This window comes from Falco cherrug, chromosome 3, assembly GCF_023634085.1.
Source record: "Falco cherrug isolate bFalChe1 chromosome 3, bFalChe1.pri, whole genome shotgun sequence".
Classification (NCBI taxonomy): Eukaryota; Metazoa; Chordata; class Aves; order Falconiformes; family Falconidae; genus Falco; species Falco cherrug.
Window position 1 is genome coordinate 98,103,550 of NC_073699.1, and position 13,621 is coordinate 98,117,170.

General features: G+C 43.6%; 1 protein-coding gene across 9 annotated transcripts in view; it reads left to right on the forward strand.

Annotated features, from left to right (window-relative positions):
* Positions 1 to 13,621, forward strand: part of ATXN1 (ataxin 1) — a 212,334-nt gene that overhangs the window by 117,146 nt on the left and 81,567 nt on the right. For all 9 annotated transcript variants that reach the window (XM_055705407.1, XM_055705406.1, XM_055705409.1 and 6 more), the window contains one exon: positions 8,721 to 8,844. The gene's annotated coding sequence lies outside the window, so the exon portion shown is untranslated. The remainder of the gene's footprint in view (positions 1 to 8,720; positions 8,845 to 13,621) is intronic.

The window sequence follows — 13,621 nt, forward strand, 5'->3', positions numbered from 1 at the left end:
TAGAGATGCAGCATATGTTGCACATAATGATAATTTATTGTCTTTTTTTAAAAATTACAATATAAAATTTAGGGGGCACATTTCCAATCCTGTGAAATTCATGGCGCAATGCCAGTTTATTTGAAAGAACCTTGTATTTGTCCCTAAATCTTCCAAGTCCTTAACTACAATTTCCTTTCTCACATGCCACTCACCTTTAAGACAGTACTCCTTTTTTGGCATTATTAATTATCATTATTGTTGTTGCTGTTATTATTCCAGGAGATCTGTATGGAAGGAACGCTGAAATCTGGATTAAAAATAGCATTTTCACGTCCTCCCACTCACTGTACTTCGTGCACAGAATGCCTTTTATAAATGCAGACTTGCTGCTTGGCTAGATAAAAGAAGCTGTCACTTCATTTCCATAACGAAGTCGTTCCCAGGAGAATTTCATTGTTTTAGCAATAAAATTTCTCTAAAAGGCCTCTTATTTTGCCTGAAAAAGGTAACAGAAATGAACTTCTGAGTGGTTATTTCACAAAACAATTAGGAGAAAGCAAGACTGTCTTGATTTGATGTAAGGAGATTTGTATGTGTATGAATTCCGTTTCGTGTAAGATAAGAATACATTCCTAACTGAAAATCAAGTTAAAAACACCTTCCCCACAACCTTACACAAAATCACAATTTTTTTTTCCTGTGCTTGCAGAGACATCACACTTTATCAGCGCTCTCCTGAATAAATTTGGTCATATCCCTAAGTTCAGCCCTGTTTCAAAAGGCACTTGTGGGACTTCTGATTCAGATGCGTTCCTGAATTAAAGGCAGTCATAGATAATCATTACCAATTATTACAGTGCATTAGTTTTGTTACCGAGTACGTTCTTATTTTTGGGAAGGAATGATGGCTGTATGCTGTATTGAGGCTGAGTGCTCGGTGAAGCAGGGGCTGTGCTTTTGCTGTGTGTACATACACTAGCAAGTGTGGCAGCCCCCAGTCCCTCCTTGCCTGAGTGCAGCATGCTGCCACAGCCTTGCTCACCGCTTCTCCAGCATTTCTCACCCCTTTTCTCCAGCTGGTCTGTGTCCCGTGCCAGCATGACGTTCCTTTTCTCTGAATGCTGAACATGCTAAAGCATGTCAGAATTAGAGAAAGTCCTGATGTAGAAAGCATATGCACTAAGTGAAAGGACCTATGGCTTGTGTTTAGTTCTCTCCCTTTTTTCTTTTTTTTGAGGGGGTATCTCTCATTTGTCACCTGTTTTGAGCCATATTTGTGTTTTATTGGGTATGAATCGATGCACTTACTACTTCAGTCACCATAGACAGCCTACTACTCACAGCTAGGTACATGTGATCAGGAACAAAAGGGAAGAGGGGAAAAACATTTTCTTTGTAGTCAGGCGAGCCTTTATAGATTTGGCACCACACTTAAAATTGCGTTGTATTAAAGAAATGCAACAATTTCGGAAATTATTATTTATAGGAAGGTTTGTGAATTCAGGATGTGATATTCTGAGTCACCCAACAGCAAACATGTTTGCACTCCGGCTGGTATGACTCATGCTGGCATTTGTCTTAAGTGTGGCAATTGTTTTAGCCCTCTGCTTGGTGCATGATGAATGAAACGGCTGAGGTCCCCTGTTGCAGATTTACTACGTGCAGCTATGCTGGTAAATCTCAGGCTCAGCTGTAGAGTATTTCCTGTAACACACACACACACACATGCACACACACGCACATACGCGTGCGCACCCCCCCAAGTAATACTTTACTTTTAAATACTAGATTCATAGAAAGGAAATGCATAATTACAGTGCTGGCTTTTGCACCACATAAAGCACCCCACATCAAAAGGTGTTTGCCATTAATGTTTCAACAGGTAATCTCTGGATTTACTGCCAAGCCATGTTCCTGTTACTTAGCACTCAGTGTTGAAATCGTTGAAATCTCGGTTGTAAGCTAGCATCGTCATCTTAATCCTGCAAAAAAGTTATTCAATAGTGCCTTTGTTTTCCAGCACTGTTTCACGTTGCATCAGCAGCACAGAAGATGTGGCCACGCTGGAAGCGGGGAGAAGGTTAAGGGTGGGTTCTGGGCTGGCTTCCTAAGGAAGCAAGGCTCACGTGGTGGCATTGTTTGTGCCTGCACCCATGTGTGTGTCCCCAGCCTGGCGGCTCCTGTTACTTGGGTCCTCTTCAACCCACCCTGCTGCACGGGTAGAGGCTACAGGGAAGCTGCTCCCTGAGAGCTTTGTGTAAGTAGGCAGATGAATAGCTGTGGGAAGCTGTGGCTGAGCCCAGTGAGGCCCCAGCTCAATTCTTACTGGCACCAGGGAACTGGTATGGTGGGCACCTGCTGGGATTGTTGCTGCCAGCAAAGATCAAGCCTTTTTGCTGGTGTTTGTTAGTGCTGCAACCCACTGAACTGTCTTTTTCAGGTGGTTTTCTCTTTGGCTTGTTAAAATACTGCAAATAAACAGAACCTCAGCCCGTGGTTTTGGTGCTGCTGTGCTTTGGGGCTCAGGGCATTTGGATTCCCCCTTAACACTGTTTGTTTGCGGGAGAGCTGTGGCCGTACGTGTAAGGAAGGCCTAGCCCTTGAGCTCGTTCTCGTCTGCAACAAGTTACAAGAGTGCTGCAGTTCTTCAAATACGCAGGAGGCTCATTGTCTCAACTCAGGGCTGAGCTGCATTTTTTGCATAATAGCTTCCACAAAAGAAAAAGAGAAATACTTGTCATGTAACAGAAACATCCAGAGTGGTTATTTTTATTGCTTATATCTGTTCAACATAACTGGCTCTGAGCCTGAATTATTATGGACCGTTCGCATTCTTTTTCCAATCTTTTCTGCACAGAAGACCTGTAGGAATGACTTTGTTACAAACACACAGACAATAGAGTTGTTTGTACTTAAAACCCCTGTGCGAGAATGAAGAAAGTTGGCATGCTAAGAAAAATGTAAATCTGAGTTGAAATCCCCCCCACCTCCCACTATTCCTGGTTTGACAGCCATGAGAAAGTGGCAAATAGGGGGTGCTTATGTTATAAGGATAATATATAATAGGGATATATATAAAACAGGGATGTTAATGGGGTGATGGATTTTTATTGAAAAATACATTGACAACTGATAGGAGGTATTTGTGAGGTTTTTTCTTCCAGTTCTGTACTGTTGCTTCTTAAGACAAAACAGTCTAGACATGATTCTGTTAGTTTTCTTTTCACCTGGTGGCATCGTGTGTGGCAACCCCTGCCCACCTCTTTACTTGCTCTCTTAATGTCTTATGCTACGCTCTCGTTAGGGGGGAAATCTCATAGAACTTAGGAACTAAGCACAGGGCTAAGCACAGTTTAACCTCAAGTCTTGTTGGAGAAACTGGGTATTACTGGTAATAACAGTTATCACTACATAATATTTAATATTATATAACAATTACCAGTAAGTACATAAAGGGTATGGTTGTGATTGATGTTATTTGTATAAAGGGGATGTCTCAGATGTGCTGGTCAAATTTGTATTGTTATTAAGCATCATGTAAACAGAGTGTGAGTTCAAGCTGGCATCCATGTTTTCATATATACAACTGCCCCCATGGTGTTGAACCTTCATCTGTTTTCCGATTGATTGCTCGTTTGAAGGTGTTTGGGTTAGGGATAGGGTAACGAGAGCAGTGGGGACCACTCTGGGAACAAAGTTGCTTCCATGGTTTCCAGATAATAGGTTTGGAAGGATGGATATCCAGTGAGCAGGGCTGAAAAATCCCATTCCCAGTGTGCTTGCATAGGTTGCTAAAATGACAAGCAGTTTTCCTGAACCTTAAGTCATGAAAAATACCTGCTGTGGATGAAATAATGATGAATAATGTTTTTTTAGATTAAATCTTGGGACACCGATTTTTAGATGACTAACAGTTAACATTAGTTGTGCAGAACCATCAGTCATCTTCAGCAGTGGCTCCTGCACTGGAGGCTGTGAGCTGCAGCCTTACCCCTTCAGCCTCACGTGCTGGTGCTGTCTGCCTGCTGGTTGCAGACAGGTGCTCCCATCCAGCAACACTTCATTCTCCTAGTGAGTAAGCACTCACACTGGCAGTGCCATTCACACAGGAAAGATGTGCTGGGCTGGGGCACAGCCCATGGATGTGTTCACAGTGCTGGGGAAGGTCACATACATGAATTATTCCCCCTGCTGCAGATTGTGGGGCAGGATGGATTGCTTCCTTGTCTGACCCCCATGGTCTGCATGGTTTTCTGGTTTAGGTCCTGCAGGGTATGCCAAGTACCGACAACTTGATTTACTATTCCCTTAAAGCCAGATACAGTTATTCATGCTGCACAGAGCAGGTGTAATGCCTTGTGAAGTTGGACACTTGACTATGGACCACATGCAAAGCCATGGGAAGTGCTTGTGTATGTGACAAAGCTGTGGAGAATCAAGCTTGAGATGAGGAATGGATGCTAAACAAAAATCAGAGTGATGCCTGCCTGCTTTATGCAAACAAATCCCATTTTGTGCTAAGGTGATACTGCTTCACCATAGCCTTAAAGTGTGTTTGAAATTGTGATGTAAGTCTTTTTTACACTAGCAGAACAATTGATGTAAAGATGACTTGACCCCATCAGGAGCAGCCTTTGTACACTAGATGTGATGAGATTTTCAAATTGTTATGAGATTTTCAGATGGGTAAAGCTTGGCATGGCTGGTGTCGAGAAGCTTTTATTAACTTGAAATCTGAAAGATAGTTAATTTTTGGTTGGTTTATGGGTTAGGGTGGGTTTTTTTGTTTGTTTGTTTGTTTCCATTAGAATTTTTTCTCTATGTGTAAAATCAGCAAAACCTGTTGAAAATAATTTAGAAGTTTTTTCCTGACATGATAGATGATATGCACATTAGGTAATTGAAATCGCACATGCTCCAGGAAGATGCAACCTCGCCTTTCCCATTTGTGGTGGGGCAGGACTGAACCTGTCTAAAACTGTTTCGGGCAGAGGGGAGAATAAAGGAGGAAATGAATTACGGTTTTATTTGAGTTGAAGGATTAGTTGTGGGATAATAGCAAACAACGAAACAATTTGGGAGCAACGTTGCCATCTCTTAAACATTTTTATTAGCTTATGCTGATTTGTGAATTAGGAAAACCGAATGACATGATGCAAGAGAGCAAGGAATGGCAATTAAAAACCTGCAGGAAAGGGCTAGAAAAACAGTAATCTCTCACTGCCTGCTCTTCAAAGCAAGATGGAGAGCATGACCTTTTCGTGGAATAAACACAGGGTATTGCACAGAGCTGACTTCTGGTTTTCAGTTTTGCCAATTTGCAGTTGCTCGCTTGTACTGTGGTTCTTACATGTTGATTGCCCTGGGGTCCAATTTTACTATCTTAAATACTCCCAAGAAGTACTTCCATGTTCTTTGATTTGAGGTCTCTTCATCTCTCGGTTACACTTCTAATCTCTCAACTCAATGTCCTTTTTAGCACTCAAAGGCAGGGCTATGCTGTGATGTTTGAATAACCGTAATGTTGTAGGACCATGAACAACAGCTTCCTTGTGTAACACTTCCCATGTATAGCTGAGATGTGATCAGTAAGCGTGATACTGCTTCACCATAGCCTTAAAGTGTGTGATAAGGATTCATTGATCACATTGAAACTTCAGTTGCAAAGCCTGGTTAAAACCTAGTTGTACTGCAAACCAGCCTTCCTTGATGGTCCCTCCAAGTTGTGACTCTTTTGTATATTCCAAGAAGAGCAGCTGGTCACATCTGCATAGCAAAAAGATTGTCTCAATTAGGGAATGAGTACTCTGCCTTTCAGGCGAGGATTGTGCTTCAGTATCTCCCTGTGCGTCCGGAAGGTTGTACTCTGCTGTCTTTAAACCTTAAGCATAAAAACATCTGGGAACATTTGCAGGCAGACGTGCCTTGCCCCTTGCAAAAAGAAGCGCCTACGGGTAAGGTCAAATGTGCAAGTTGTAGCAGATTAAACTAGCTTGTGAAACTATAGCGAATCATCTGCTCCATAATAAGCGGCTGTGTGTGCAGTGCAAAGGCACCCTATGGTAAATACAAAGTCTCTCTCCCTTTTTTTCCCGGAGAGGTAGGCTGTCTTGCTTCATGTCATCTCTCCTATGAAATAAGACTGCATGGAGATGGGTGTCTGCCACAGAGCACCACTGCACTGTGTCGCACAGATGCTGCTTGTGACTTGTTCCCATGTCCACGTGACAGCAGGGGTCTGCAAGACAAATTCCAGACTGACAGCAAGGTAACGGCAGAGTTAGCATGCAACACTTGCTCCTGTTTCGGTGGTTGGAGCTCCAGTACAGGCAATTTGAGCCTTGTTTAACTTGAACAGAATCAAAATCCTAATCTTGCCTGTTGAAGTTCGTGGAAGGACGGAGTGTGGTGGATTTCAGCTCAGTGTTGCATGCAGGTGACTCCCCAGGGAGGCTCAGAGGAGCCTGTGCAAGCAGGAGCTACAAAATCTGACATGGGAGTTGAGGTGTGCATGGAGTAAACTTCCCTGGTCTTACTAAAAGTAATTGGAAGCAATCTAATTATGGCAGAAATGTTAAATATTTTCTCGTACTCCTTTGGATTCCGTTTTCAGGTTCCCCTGCATGTTGAATGGCAAGAGATGAAGATGAAACAAATTGAATTTTTAGATTTTTGGATTGCCAAATTATTGGGGAAAAAACCAGATAATTTTGAAAATGGTGACGTGTTTCATTTTAACACTTAGAAACAAAATGTTAACACTTAGAAACAAAATATTTTCAGTATTTTGAGCTTGGTTGTGGATTTTTATTTTCCAGTCCTGAGATTCATGTAGTTTAAAGAAGAAATAAGCAGATTGAAAAATTGGTTTGTGTTAAGCAAAATTTTGAGGGCTGACTTAAAAGTAGGTTTGGGTTTTCTTTCTCTTTTTGGTCTGCGTTCTGAAGTTACAAAGCTTGTGAGATCATGCCTGATGGTGTGCGTCTGTCTGATAAGCACCAGAGTCCCATTTTAGTAGAGGAGAGAAGCTGTTGACCGGAGTCCTGGAAGTGTAGCCAGGACCTGGGTATCTCAAGGATCTTGGGGTTGCAGTGCCTCTGTCACACAGCTGTTGTACTTCCAACTGCAAGTTTCTTAAGCCGTGAAGACTTTTGTAATGGGTATCTTGCATTACTACAGTCCATGAGGGAGGGGACAAAGACACATAACTGAGACTAGTGGTCACTATCATCATTGCCAGCGTGCCTTGGAGAGTCCAACCATCTGGACTCTGCTTCACTCACTGCTCTGTGAGAGCTAAGCCTCAGCCGGTAAAACCAGTAATCTTACCCCAAAGCTGGATCACCTGGGCAAATACTGGTTCAGGTTTTGGAAGGTTTTGGAAGAACAGCACTACCGGCTTCTCCAAGGGCTACGCCTCTGCGAGTACGTCAGCAACGTCGTCGTTGCTTTGTATGTTTGACTAAAACAGACAGTCTCAGGGCTGTAAACTTTTTTGAATAGTTGTCATTGCATTGCCTTCCCTCTGCTCTTCACCCATGAACTGCTCCTGTCCATCTGTCTGACTTGTTTCCTGCCATCACGTAGGGTGAGATTCATCTGCATTCATCTGTAGCCATCTAATCTGAGCTCAGTGTCTAGACTCACTTTATGGAGGGAGAGCAGCAGACCTTTCTAGAGAGTGATTCATTCTGTCCTAAAGCAGATGCTTAAGACAGGTCAAATTAATCATTTTCTAGATTGCCTAGTTTCCTCCACTGAAAGTAAGGGAGCTTGTACTGTCTCAGGTGTAGACTTATGTCCTGTGTGTGTTTTCGGTTCAGGGACGTGGTTTCCACCATAGCACTGACAGGATGGGATCCATGGGCACGCATCCTGAAATTACATGTGAAATGTTTGGGGAGCCTTATGTCAAGGAGATAGGAAAGGTTTGTGGCACAAAGTGAAACTAAGACTTTAGGAAGTACAGGTAGACCATGGGAACCTGGCTGACAGAAAAAAATGTTCAATTTGGGCCCTGTGGAAATACACTATTTTAGTATTCTTTGTAGGGTTCACATAAAAATGAAGCAGAGCAGTTTTCTCAGGCCCAAGCTGAGGATAGTCTGATACCTTGTACAGTAGGTAAAAAAAATTAAGAGTTGGTCCAGAAAGAAATTCCAGTCAAAAAATAAGTATGAAAGAATCTGCACGATATTAAAAATCTCAGGTGTGAAAAATACTTCCTACTGAGGAACAGCAAGTGTGTGTGTGTGTTATTTTTGGTTTCAGTACTACTCTGTTGCAATATTATAGATAACTACAGAAATAGGTGTTTGTGTCCCCTTAGAGGAATTCATTGAGAACAAAAATCTTTCTGTGTGGATCTCTCTGCACACCGTGGTCTTTGTTTGCAGACACTTTTCAAAACAACCCTGAGTAGTTTTTTCGTCCGTCCTCTTGTTATGGCAACAGAAGTATCCAAGAACTATTTTAATTATGTATCTGCCTCAGCAACTCTGAACTGGGTTTTAATTGTTGGTAATATGAAGTACGGAGCAAATGACTCTTCCTATCCTAGATCAGTGTTTGATGTACATGCATTCTGTACTGGAATCTCCATTGTGGGAGCTCATTAAAAATGCATTTGCTTCAAGGAGATTGAGGAATCAATTGTTCATTTGCTAAGCAGCTTTATGGGTTTTACTTTTTTTATTCCTTGCTTTCCTTTCTTACTTTGTTTTGCTTTTCTTTGACAGCTCCATCTTACTTTATTTGAAAGAAGAAAGCCAGTGAGGACCTGTGAGCAATCCAGCAGCTTCTGAAAAATCTTCATGCTAAAGGATAATCCAGAATTCCCCGAAGAAGAACGTAGTGAATGTTGTGAGTTCCTAGCAGTGATAACAAGTACTTGCAATTGTGTCTTTTGGGGGGTGGTATCTGCACTGTAGTGTCTGCTCCCCTCCCTGTGATGTACTGGGCATCTTTTTGTTCTGAAAACAAAGGCAGGTGTGTTTGGATTGGGCTGCAAAGCCAGACTTGAATTTCTCTCCCTCTCTTTTTTTTTCTTTCTTTTAATGTCTTCAAGGGCAGAGTGGTGGTGTCTAAGGAAAGCCGCTGGGTTTCTTTTCCTTGGACTGCTATGGTTATTTAAAACATTATTACTGCTTTTTGGTTAAATATCTTAAGACTGCATTTGAATGCCTTGTGATTGTGTAGCCTAATAAGAGTGGAAAATATTATGGATATCAGTTAAGCAATCTACAGGTCAGATTCAGGAGTTTTATACCTGCTTGTATAATGTTTGATATTATTGGGCCACTTTCAAATTAGGGGAATGCAAATGTGGTTATTTATGCCTGGTATTCCAAACTCAAATTGCTTTGATCAGTTTATTATATTAATTTGAGTATTTTCAATACAAGTGCTCCTCTCAGAGGTTTGTGTTCATGGAAGTTAGAGTAGCACACCTTTCAGAGGGAAACACAGGCATACAACTAAGATCCTCATCCACATGTGGCATTTAACAAAAGAAACTGTTCCCATGAGGGACGGCTAAAGAAAAGGCATAAATATTTTTATGTTCATTGTTTTTTACATGAAGCCCACTGCTTTTCTGGGTCGAAGTGGGCAAATGTGCAGATCAAATGTAAACATCCTTACAAACAGAGGAAAACAAGAATTCTCTGCCTTCCTGGTTTGAGAATAATCGTTATTTTTGAATGAAGAAGGAACCTTGGGATTTTCAAAATTAGGTGAGTTAGTATTTAAATCCTTATGTCCAAAGTATGCGATGGCCCTTCAAGACATTAGTAGTGATAAAACAGCTGCAGATTCTTCCAGTTTGAGCAAATTAGTTTTTGCACTTTCCATAAATTTAGTAAATATAAGTATTTCTTCTGACTGCTGGGCATACCTTCTAGCTCCCTGAAAGCTGGATGCCCTCCTTGGCTCTGCTTTTCCCTTTGGGTTCAGGCTTTGGGAAGCAGATTGAGACAGAGTCTAAGCAGTGCAGCTTTCCCAAGAGCTACTTGCAAAATAAATGTTAGAGAAGACTGAAAAATCTTTATCATCTCTCCCCTTTCCTGCATGCTTTGATCTATGGTGGAATTGTTAAAGCTGACATTTGGACTTGTTAGTTGTTAGTACCACTATACTGCCAAGTTAGTAACTCATTGAGATGAATAAGGGGCCTCTGAGACCTGGAGCTTCGCACTGTCTATGTATCCAAGCAGACGTGGCCATATCAGCTTATTCCCACACTTGGAAAGACTTCCTGGAAACCACACGGGCTTACTTTGCACGCTGACATCCTAGTGCAGGGGAGGGCAGCCTTAAATAATAATGATATTAATAAAAAACTGTCCTAGCATGCAAAGCTTTTGGGATAACAGGAGATGTTTGTTTGAGATGTTGCAATCACCTCCACTTATTGCAACAGCAGCACCACCTCATACAGAGAGGAGCGTTCCTGGGTCCTCTTAAGGTATGTGGTGTGCCAGATCAGCCAGATAAACTGCATGAGAGGAGGAGGCAATCGTCAGCCATTACAGGGGATGGAGTATCTGTCGAAGATGCTGTCGGTGTGATTATTACATTCTGCCCTGTCCAAAAGGGTTTTACGTGAGCCCACTTAAAGCACAGCCTGGTGGTCTGCTATTGCGGCACCAAACCCTGAATCACACCCGTGAGGCCCAGGTTTGCACAGAAAAAGCATCAGTCTTCTTACCAATGATGGAAAGAAAGTGCTTTTGAGAATGGCTCTCACCCTGGCATCCAGGACCGGTTTCTTTCAGGGAGTCGTTCGTAGGTGATGGATTGCGATTTGAAAGTTCCTTGAGACTCTGTCTTGTCACCTGGCTCCTGCTTGGAGGACAGTGCTGCAAGGAGGAGGTGGTCGGCAAGGCTCCTCCTCTCCCTTCTCTTTCCTTTATCCTGTCGGGGAGACAAGAATACCGGATGAGGAGTGATGGTGTTTCTGCTGAAGGAAATGCCGGTATACAGTGATTTTACTGAAAAATACTGCTCTCCCTTCCATGAGTTGTTGTCACCTTAAGATGTGCAGAAATGATCATCCCTTGTGAGCAGGAGCTGTTCTCATCCCTTCCACTGCCTCCTCCTGCCACCCAGGCAAATTTCAGCAAAAGGGGGGCTCTTGAGGAGGGAGGGGGGCAGTAAATGAGGAGCAGTGTCTCGTATCCACCTAGAAACTGCCTGTTTACTAAACAGTACAAATTTCTCTCTTCCTTTCTCCTGCTCTCATTTGGATGAAGCGCATTTCTGGAATAGCAGAGGTTGTACAAATCAAGTCCATATTCCTCTTTCACAGAGAGAAAAAGGGATGTCAGGAGGATTTGTTAAGGAGGAACATTTATTTCACTTAGTGAGGGGTAAAAACAAAGCAAGGCGAGGCTCCTTTGCTCTAGCAGGAGGGTACCTTGTGAATCCCAGCATACAGTTTTGTAATTTTCTGATAGGATTTAGGTATCCTGAGGTGGTTTTTTTTCCATCCTGAAAACATATGCCACAGCTTTTTTGGAGTGCTAGCCACACAAGCACAAACACATTCTGACAGGAGCAATGAATAAGCTCTTCGTGTTCCTCACTCGCAGGCATTTCTTCACTTCTTTCTTTTTTTTTTTTTTTTTGCATTTACACGAAAACCTCTGGCACGGTTTGTGGGAAATGGAAAATAGATCTCTAAATCCAGTATGTGTCAATAACTGAAACGTCTTCAGTTGATCTCATATCTGTAACTTATTTGGGGCAAACTGCAGATGGCAGGATAGTAAACAACCCTGCTCCTTGCTCCAGCAGGCTGCCCATGCCTGCCTCAGTGGGAACCTGCCACCCTAAGGGCTGAGCCCGGGAGACAGTCTTGTGGACTGTGGCCGCACAAGGCTTAGCTCAGGACCCATCCCGTTTTCAAGCTGCTGCCTGCTTTCTCCACTCCTTGGCCCTTCTTGCTCCCTTCACCCTGGTCCTATCTCATTCATACTCCTCCTCTGGCCACCGGCTGTTTTTCCTGGCACCTGGACCTGCAGCAGGGCTGGGAGCTGATGTCAGTGCTGCTTCCTGAGCTGCCCGGCCAGGCTGGCCCAGCCCGGCGCACCCTCTCCCCAGAGCATCACCTCCCCTGCCTGCCCCCACTGCTGCTGCAGCAGCCCCTCGGACAGGAAGCATGCACGAGTGCCGAAAATTGAACATTAGCAAGCCTTTTTTTGTGGTTTTCTGTGAGCGGCCATCTCCCACGCCTTGAGCCTCAACACTGAGTTTGTGGCATGGTTGGAAGTGATGCCCAGTGGTGAGCTGTGCACACCTTGGAAGAGCAATGGGAAGTTTTGACACATGCAGCCTTCATGTTTCTGAACCTCTTCCCTTTTGAATCGCTTTGGTATCCGTATGCTAAACCATGGTTTTCTATGGAAATTACCAGGCTGCTGACAAAAGAGAGAGAGCTCTGTGTGTGTCCGTTCTTCCCAACAACTGCCCAGTATATGCCACTTGGTATTTATAGGGAGAGGGAAAAAGGGAAGAATTGTTGTCATTTGAAAAATGTCTCTCAGAAATGGCAGTAATTTGTTCCCAGGCATTATTCTTCATTAGGAGCTACAGACAGCTGCAGCTTCCCTTTAAATAGAAATTGCACTCTGTAGGCATGCTATACATAGGGCTTCAGGTTTCTGACATTTCTCTGCCAAAAATCAGAAGTATTTCTCACCAAATAAATGTTTATTCAGAAAGTCTTGTTTCCTGGCTTTTCTTTCACATCACATGCTTCCGCTGGCCAGACAAGAACGGCTCAAGGCTGACATTTGAGAGAGGAAGCTGAAACAGTTCAGGTCTCTTGCAGGGCTTCAAAAAGAAGCCTCTGACCGTGACTCTGGGCCATCGGTCTGGCAGTTTATTTTAACTGATGAACATTGGATTAAAATGGATGTTGCAGAAATACAGCAGAGCCTGCTGTGTCTGTGCAGAGGCGGTGGCAGATGTTTCTGCATGTCAGGTTGGCTCATCCCCTCTCCCAGCCCCGAAGCCGCTGTGCATGGGTGGCAAACCTGCCTTGGTGGCACGCAGCATCCAAGCTACGTGGGGATCCCCGTACGGTCAGTGTATGGGCACCTATAGGCAGCGCAGGAGGGCTGGGCTGTGTCTGCTGGCCCCTGTCACCCACTAGGGATGTGGCCAGGGTGGCTTTGAGTCCTGCAAAGGGATGTGCAGCGACTGGGCCATAAGCCACCAGCACTCAGGGAGCACTGCAGGACCAAACACTTTTTTTGTTCACGGCCATGCAGCTTCCTTGGATTCACCTCTCTCTTCTCCATATTCTTGCTGGATGGCTCGTTGACACATGACTTCCAAACCTGCCTTTTTCCTGCTGTCTTTTCCAGCCTGGACTGTTGAGCTTCCTCCTCCCTTGTCTCCAGGGTTTATCTGGTGGATCCGTACTTTCCATTTGGTGTGCCAGCCCCTACCACTCCAGGAGGTGATTTTGCTGTCGTAGCAGCCCCACTTTGTTGCCTTTTGTAATTTGTGGCCATGCTGTTCTTGTCAAATACAAGATGTCTTCCTCCTGCCCATCTTCCCTCAGTTCTCTCCGCACCCCTGTTTATGGCTTACAGTATGCAATCCATGTATTAAAATAATTTTTAGTTAGGTC